Here is a 9,538-nt window from a genome sequence, read left to right on the forward strand (position 1 = left end):
ATGACCACTGCCAGTGCCATGTGACCCTTTTAACAACGTAAATACCCATAATCACAACCCTAAGAATGTATAAGCCCTAAGAAAGAATGAGAGGAGGGAACCGAGTAGACAGCAAAAGAGAAGGGAAAAAAGAGCAAAGAAAAGGAATGGGAAGACGATAAAATGAGAGGAAAACAAGAAAAGAGTTAAATAAAGGAGATAACAAAAATATGTCTAATATGTGTAAGTAAAAGAAAGCAAAAATATAGAAGGGACAAAAGAAGTGAACTGAGGAAAGACAGAAAAAGGGTAGAGAAGAATATTCCTCTTACATCAGTCTTCTATAAAACGTCACAGTTGAATGTTAAGTCTAACTATGGCGGTTAAATTTTTAATGTGCTTTTCTATTCTGCAACACAGCATAGAGCTCTCTCTCAGCACTTACAAACGACAGCACCATTACTCTCACGCTACTGCCTCAGAGAGAGAGAGAAAAGAAAAGAATGAAAGAAAGCAGGAAAGTAGGAACAAAAGAAAATAACTATATAGATAGATAAGAATAGAAAAGAAAAATACAAGCAAAAAGGAAACACAAACCCATGAGAGACAGAGAGATTCCACAGTCACAGTAACCCTCACAGTGACATCATACGTTCTTATAGCAAACAATAAACAGCACAGAAAATAAGACTCTCACAATGTCTAATACTTACAGTCTTTTCTAAGGGGGTCCAACTAAACACAGCTTTTGTGTCTGTTGACTTGATTCAATTATTTCGGTACACTTCAGAATAACAATTACTTCGTTTTAAATTTTGCCATATCCATGTTATCAAACTCACATTTTGGCAAAGAGTCTGTAATTAAAAATTTCAGTAACACTCAGCAGCGGAAAGTATGTGCGATGTTCAAGAAAGCCCATAATGAGAGAACGAAGCAAAAACAGCAAACAAATCTAAGATGCCGGTGGTGTTTTCAGAACAATGGTCTGGCCACCCCAGACCCCAACATCACTGAATGTGTTCGGGAATATATTTGGATAATGAGAAGCATCGTGATTTATGGTGGACAAATTATTCCTAAAGACTCTGGAATAGAATAGAAGCTGTAATTTATATGCTGCTGTATATGATTCTGGAGAACATCTGTTGATATTTAAATACAACAACAAAAGAAACACACCCCTTCTGCCAGAGATCCTTCAGAAGCCATAATGCCCAGATTCATGCACATGCATAGTGAAGGTAATGGCATTTGGCTTGCGGACTACATTGGTCTTGTGGACCAAAAGAACACCCTCTGTTGCTGATTGTTTGGCATGGTGCTGTGTTTCTCGGTCCAAGCCACTTTGTTTGTGTCCCGTTTACAGAGCCAGGGCTGAGTATGAGCACCAGATTTTATCCTGCGCACAACAAAACCAGAGAGCTAGCGAACTGTGAGGAACCATGAGCTAAATTTTACAAAAAGTGCAGGGCATCGAAAATGTATACAGTACCTTTAAAGTCACAATGTGGACATTTTTTTTTCTTTTAAATTAAGAGTGGTCTCTGACTTTGGCACAATACTGAACACTTCTCTTAAATTTAAAATCTCATCGGCACCCTCAACTTCCTAAAGTGAACTGTTTGACTAAACAACTTCACAAGACATATTCCATAATCATCCGAAAAAAAAAAAAAAAAAAATAATAAAGAGAAGAGTGAAAATCAACTGAACATGAATACACACACATGCACACAAACAAACTAAAACAGGGCATTACACTCAGACAGGACTGATTGGGGGCAAACAAAAGGCCATTTAATTTTTTTTCATTAATTTGCAAAATGAAAATCAATTGTACACATCGACAGGGGCACACATGGACATGGACAACCACACACACCCACACACACCATGGCAGGCAGGCAGAGCTGTCCTTGAAGTTTAATCAGTAACTCTAATTATAACGAGACGGGTGCTTCCAGGCCACCATCAGTCTCCCTGCGGCTCTAACAGAAGAGCTGGAGCGGACTGTGGCCAAACGCAACTGTACGCCACCATTTCAGGGGCTAAGAGAGGAGAGAAAAAAAATAATTATATATATATATATATATATATATATAAATTTATTTAATTATATATTCTCAAGCAGTGTAACATGGAAAAAAAAAATACAATTACTGTTGCATTCTACAGTCACGTCAGAGCACCTCTCATTCACCTCGCTTCAGGAAGACCACTCTCAATAATCATATGGCAGGGAACTAATATTAAAGAAATTAACTTAATGTGCAGCCACACATGAGCCTGAGGTAACTGTGCCCAGTGCCAAGTGTGGACAAGTGGAGCATAAAACCCAGCATTGGGCAGCGGAGCGGTGGAACTCTAGGTAGAGATAGTGCACCATGCTATAACTTTGGGATGGCACCTAACATCACTAATCTTGTGGCTGATCACCATTAAACCCTTACAGCAATAACTCCCTAACTATACCCTTAATTTCAAAAGATATATTATAGGTAATTATTTATCCATAAACGTTTGGCATCCTTATGTCGTGCAGATGTACTTTAAGGTTTTGAGACAGTCTGATAGTCAAGAGAAGAAAAAATAAATAAAATTTAAAATCCCTGTGTCAATTTCCTGCTGAAAGTCTCCTTGAAAATAAGAAACTTTTATTTCACACTGAGAATACGCAAAGCTGCATACAGAGCCATCAGTAAGTGGTGATTAAGCTTTTTTGGCAGTGTATAAACCGCCTGTGTGCGCGCGAGTATGCATTAGAGCATGTCAAGCTGAGACTCATCTTAGCGTTCCACGCTCTGCCTCGTCGAAAACAGCTGATCGACCCACACAGAGCTATATCAGCAGCTACAAGTCACAGCCAGCGTTACTTTAAAGTCACGCTAAACATACATTGCCAAAAATACACCCCTTCACTTTTTTTTTTTTTTTTTTTTTTTTTTTTAATAAACACAGAAGAATAATCTTAATACAACTATAAACACTTCTGTAACGCTACTGCTATCAGGGCAATAATGCACACAGCACATTCCAGCTTGATAACTCCATTAAAATTTCACAACAGCTTAACAGCAGCAGAGGTGAAGCAGATGGCCTCGATGATCAGAGCACAGTGGCCAAAGTGTCAGAACATGAATCAGAGTGGCCCCAATATTACAAACATATTTCCCTCTTACAAAACAATAGCAACTACTAATTACTTCACACTTGTTTCTATATCAGTTTTAACAGACCCATATCCACCTGGACTTCGCCACTTCCTCTTTTGGCGGGGATCCCCGACACTAACAGAAGTCTCAAAGCACTACTTCATTAAATCAGTTTTATTTGGGATTAAAAAAGAAAATAAAAGTGTCACCGTCACTTGCCCAGAAATCTTCTGACGTGATGAAGAGCTGTTTATAAGTCACACCATAAAAATGTTTGTAATGCTGTTTCTTGGTGTAAAAATCTGTTTCTCCCCAAAATACTTAATAAATCTGCTAAATGTACAGCATTTCTGGCAAAACGTATATCATATGCTTTCCCAACTGTAAAATAGTTCATGAAGACAGGCAGACTATAAAACAGGGACATTTGGCACAACCCACTTATATAAAATGAGGAAGTTGGTGAATAGGGTCATTGTCTAGATATATACATATATATATATATACACACACACACACACACACACACACACACTGACACTAAAGAAACATGCTTATAGAAAATATGAATTAGGGATAAGCATTTGATTCAACGAATATTTGAGAAAATTGAGAATGTAAGTAAGAATGTAATTGAGAATGTAAATAAGAACAATTGACTACACGAACATAAGCTTTTCTAACATTTGCTTGGGGTGTGTGCAATATTTGATAACTAATCGATCAATGCCATGAACAATCGATTATAACATTTCACTGAAACGCCCATCCTTTGTATGAAGATAATAACGTGGCTGAAGGAAGGAAACTGATTGTCGTGTTTGCGAGAGACAGCAATTTGAAAGCAGGATTGAAACCGTCAGACAGGTTTTCCGGTGTGTAGCTCTGTACATTTTAAAAAGTGATGCTACTGCTACTTTACACAACCCTGCAAAATAGCACTTCAAACAGAGAGGAAACAAAGCAATGCAGCAGAATGAGATTGGTCTCGTGATCTTTTGCTTTTATCAAATAAACACATGCACACCTCATACTCATAAAACAACTCTCCTAACAAAACCGCAGAAAAGTCCTCGGCAGCTAATGAAAATAAAAACAAAAAAAACCACAATAATAATAAAATAAAGTTCTTTGTCCGTTACAGTTTGGGCTAAAGTTCTTTCAACATAGGATGGCACAGCCAATGGAATGGAGCGGCTGCACAGATCCATGTGTTGGCTAGAAGGGTATAACGCCCCCAAGATTGCTATCAATTTGGTCATAGTGTATGTGACAGCAAAACTGAATTTAAAATAAAAACAAGAGGTAAGAATAGAGAATCAGAAGAGACTGAGGAGCCTAATCGGATATACAGATCTAAATTTTTTTTTTTATATACTGTAGCCAAATTATTTAAGGGCGCGTGCTAGTTTCAACAGTGCTGAAGAGAGAGTTATCAAGTGCACTGTGGTGACAGCAGGCTGCCCCCCTCCCCCTCTTAAAAACTGACCTTCTATAGTCTGTCATCACACATTCACTTCGACTGTGGACGTTACAACCCTGCTACAGCAGCAGGCTAAGCCACTGTGCTCGGGTTTACACACACACACAGACAGATGGGAGCTGTGGATTTCTCACGGCTGTGTAACCTTAGCTCACTTAACTGGACTTCATGAATTGACTTTCTACTCTGTGTTATAAAATGTTTTAAAAACAGACAAAGAAATTATGGATAAATTCCAGGCTTCAAAACGGCATATATTATTGTTTAAGGCATGCAACATAGACCCAGTTTCAGCCAATGGACTTTGGAGCAGTGAACCTGCATTCTCTAAAGCGATGGAGCAAAATCCAATGGTTTTGTTATGAGTTGGAATTCTGATTGTGATCTATGACTAAGTGTCCAAATTCCATACTAAACATCACTAGAGAAGAGGCTGTGGCTGCGTAAAATCTATACTGCACGGAATAGAATCTTTCAACCCTTGATCTCAAAAGAAATATTCCATGGGCGGGTGTCCACACACTTCTTGGAATAAAGTGTATATCTCACATCCCCATTAGGTTTCATGCAATGTTTAGCAGATCTTAGGCACTTTACTGTCCCTTTGTTAAAATGGAATTTCACTTATTTATTTTTAAATTTCGGCCAACTTACATCATCCAAACAGAGTCAGAGTGGCTTGATGTGAAATGGTTTGGTTCTGAATTTTTTTTTTTTTTTTTTGTAATAATGTTTTTAAAAAAAAAAACAGATGTAGTGATAGAAAGACAGAAAAAAAATCATTCCAAGTCCCAAATTTTAAAATCTCTGAAGTAATTGTTAAATGTTGACAAGAGGACAGCAGAGAAATGTGTGAAAATGATTTTTTTTTTTTCTACATTTAAAACCCCACACAAGTATAAGTACAGTTTTATATGTAACTAGTCCCTACATCTACAGTTTAGTTTCAGTATGAGTGTTGACAGATATGTAGGCCTATGTGAAATATTTTAGGACGCTACCATCAACACACAAATGCCATATTGGCCATGGGTCTAGTTTTATGTCGAAATCCCTCAGTACTACCATTAAAATAAAACTTCGTGACCGTTTGTTATATTTGGGGGTGGGGATAAACGGTCAGACGTCTGGTTCCGTGTGAAAAAGAATAGGACAATTCTGAATTTGTCCAAATACGTACATTCTCTGAATTTCATTTCAAAATGTTCCTGCAAGACTTTGTTTAAATCTTAATGGTTTCATTTTGGAGACATTTTGAAGAGGATGTGGAGTTTCCCTTTAAAAATGTTTAAACAGCTGCATTTTCTGGTTGACTCGTTTTTCTCTGAACTGAAACGGTTCTCTCAGCAATAAACGACCGCCCTTTCAACAGAAGGCGAGAGGAAGTGAAAGCTCGCTTAAAACATGTCTTATTCCTCCAGCCAAAGTTATCTAATATACGCAACAAAAGCGGGTGCTTTACCAAACCATGTTGTGCGGCTCAGAAAAGCTGAACTAAAAGTGGAAAAACTCACTCAGTTCAGGTTTATTTGTCTACTGACTCCCAACAACTAGCAATCTACAGCCCGCGCACCTGAAGACCACGAGTCCCAGCAGCTAAGAAAAGTTGGTGGGAATAAGTTGCTTTACTGACCTGCTTTCTTTTCCTCCGTGTTGCAGCAGCCCACAAAAATCCCACTTTTTCCAGGGGTGCTCCTCTAACGAAAAAGGCGCAAAAGTACAGACATGGAGGTGTTTTAGTGTCTTTCCTCCTTTAACGCCCTTCACTCGCACACGGAAATAAGTTAGAGCGCTCAACGAGCACCAAGGCAGCCTTCTCACAACTCGCGCCTCTTTTCGATTTCCTCGACAAAATGGAGCATTTTTAACCGCTTACACTAGATGCAAAGATTCTGTCATTGGACTAAAGAACCTGAAATGTCCGAAGGACGGGCTTTTCCGCGATGGCACTGTGTAGAATGTGTAAAACGCGAGTGATTTGTAGGTCTGTTCCCGGTGCTGGTTCCCGTTCACTGCCTTCTGTCAATGCGAATCAAGGTTAAAGCAATCGAGCGCCGATCGAGCAACAACAAACATGACGCTGATAGTAAAAGCGAAACGATTCATAGTGGGCAGCGGACAGAGAAACGGAACAAACGACACAAGACACGAATCACAGAAGCACGACAACTGTCAGCCCAAAAACACTCAAATATACAAAACTCCGCGCGATATTCCGTGCTTTTCTTACCACTCGACAACGTTTTATCTTTTCTGTTTTGTCGTTCAAATGCAACTCCATACAACTCGGATGCGTTAGTAAAACGTAGCCAAACGTAAAGGTAAACGTAACCCTCCGCGACAAACATACAAGCGACGGTTATAAGTTAATAACCTGTCGTAGTAAAAGTGACACCGCTGACGCCGTGCGAAAAGCGAAAACTGTGTCGTTTGGTCAAACGAGTAAAAAAATTAAAAAGGCGAGAAACGACGTCGTAAACGTCCACACCGTAAATGTGCCGATGACAATGCACTCTGAAGGTCGCTGCACAGTCGCTCTTCTCGGGTTTAAACGCCGTGCGCTCGCTACTGAATTAAATTACACGCATCAAAATTTCATCGTACCTGCTGCAAAGGTACAACAGCTCCGACCGACAGACGCTCTTCTAAAGGGTCTCCAGCGGCAAGTCTTACAAAACACCGCCACCTGCCGTTCACACACAAACCTGCACGTGAAAAACAACTCGAGTCCACCAAATCATGACATAATTACTAACGGGATGACAGGTTTAGAATGTGATGTAATGTGTAAAACCGGAATGGTGAGATTAGGACAGACTGAGGCTGGTCAATTGACTTCCACAATAGAACTTTATAATAAAGTGTTGTATTCTGTTTTGCCCTCTTCATGCACAAATTTACGCTACATAAACAGGACTGTCCAAATGTGACCCTGCTAAAAGTGACCACATTGAGTGACTACAGTCAATTTATTTTATTTTATTTTTTCAAATTTTCCCCTTTGCTCAAAATTACAGTCAGAAAAATCTGCCAGTTATTTGGGATATGTACAAGACACAACAATATGTTTTGACTTATGAATGATGGTAAAATTACCTCTAACCATTATCATGATTATTTTCTGAAGCCTATATAGAGCCTATAATATTTAATTCATTCATTCAATGTCTGTAACCACTTATATGTTTCAGGGTCGGAGACAGGGATGGGGGGTGGTGTTAGCCTAGAATATCTATAATAAAATGGATTACTGGTTTGACAAGGCCAATATCTAATATCTATCAGTACAAAAAATATAATCAGTATGGGACTGAAATATTATCCCTAAAATAATAAATAAATAAATAAATAAATAAACATTGTTAGACACACACACACACACACAATCATATATAAATATATACATATAAACACAAAAGTATTTGCTCTTCTGCCTTAGCAGCTTAGCACGCATAAGAACTTGAGTGCCTTCCCATTCTTAATCCATAGGTTTTAATATGATATCAGCCCACTCTTTGTAGCTAAAACAGTGTCAACATTTCTGGGAAGGCTTTGGATAAGGTTTAGAAGTGTGTTTATGGGCATTTCTGACCATTTTTCCAGAAGTGCATGTGTGAGTTCAGACACTGACGTTGGATGAGAGGGTCTGGATCACAGTCTCCGCTCTAATGTTTTATCAGGGTGAGGTCAGGACTCTGTGAAGGCCAGTCATGTTCTTTACCACCAAACTCACTCATCCATATCGTATGGACCTTGCTTTGTGCGCTGGAGCAGGAAGGGACCACCCCTTAAATGTTCCCACAAAGTTGGGAATGTGAAATTGTCCAAAATCTCTTGGTATGCTCCTGATACTCCTGAAAAACAACCCCACACCATAACCTACCCTCCACCAGTCAGACAAATACCATTCTCCTGGCAACCGCTAAACCCAGACTCGTACATCAGACAGCCCAGTGGAGAAGCGTGATTCTTCACTGCAGAGAACATGTAGAGTAGTGGCCTGCTTTACTCTTGTTGATATAAGGCTTGGATGCAGCTTCCATGAAGCTCTATATGCACTTCTCTTGAACTAATTCTACTATCACAGTACCATGCTGGAATTCACTGAGCTCTTATGCTACAAGTATCTGTAATCATTGTCAAACCCATAATCAATCTTCCAAGACTGGGTGGCACACTGCACCTACAGGTAACATCACTGCCAAATAACTCCAGTGTCCTGGGTTCAATCCTGGTTTTCGGTCACTGTCGGTGGAGTTTAGTTTGTTCTCCTCGTGTCAGATTTGTGTTCATCCAGAAGCTCCAGTTTGCTCTTGGTTTATTGGCTGTGTGATAATGTACAAAGATACGAGCGTTAGATGCCGTGCAATGAGCTGGTTCCCTGGTCAGGGTTTGATACTGTCTTCTGCAGAATGATTCTAGTTAGGCCCCAAACCCACCTTGACCTTAACCAGGATGAAGCAATTACAGATTCTGATTGAATTAAGAATATGCATACATTATTATCTATAATCAATACATAATCAATAATTAATACAAATGGGTCATTATGTATAATAATCAAATGTTTTTCTAATCAGTAGATTTGGACCATTATTTAAAATCAGTATCTGTTCAAAGGTGTGTAGACACTGATGATAAAGAGTGGTGTCTGCTATTTTAACACGCAGGGGTTTGCTGGTAACTTACCTGGTTAACTAATTTAATTTAATACCAGTGTCTGTAATGGCTGAGCCAATAACTGGCAATATTTTACAATGTTTAGAGTTCTTCAGATTACCAAATTTAAGGATTGTGTAAAAGTGCCTTCATATACCTTTTTAAAAGTTCTACAATTCACCTCAGAAGAATTGAAAAATCTCCTATAAATTGGAGATTGTTGAAGAAACCCAGATTTTAAAGTTCTTTGAAACATTATTCA

General features: G+C 38.9%; 1 protein-coding gene across 2 annotated transcripts in view; it reads right to left on the minus strand.

The window, feature by feature from the left end:
• Positions 1-7,272, minus strand: part of LOC136676579 (serine/threonine-protein kinase TAO3-like) — a 72,425-nt gene extending 65,153 nt beyond the window's left edge. The window contains exon 1 of one of the 2 annotated variants that reach the window (XM_066653680.1): positions 7,222-7,272. The gene's annotated coding sequence lies outside the window, so the exon portion shown is untranslated. Of the gene's footprint in view, positions 1-6,250; positions 7,093-7,221 lie in introns of those variants that run through there. The other variant, XM_066653679.1, reaches the window with a different exon arrangement.
• Between the last annotated feature and the right edge of the window lie 2,266 nt (positions 7,273-9,538).

This window comes from Hoplias malabaricus, chromosome X2, assembly GCF_029633855.1.
Source record: "Hoplias malabaricus isolate fHopMal1 chromosome X2, fHopMal1.hap1, whole genome shotgun sequence".
NCBI classification, from domain to species: Eukaryota; Metazoa; Chordata; class Actinopteri; order Characiformes; family Erythrinidae; genus Hoplias; species Hoplias malabaricus.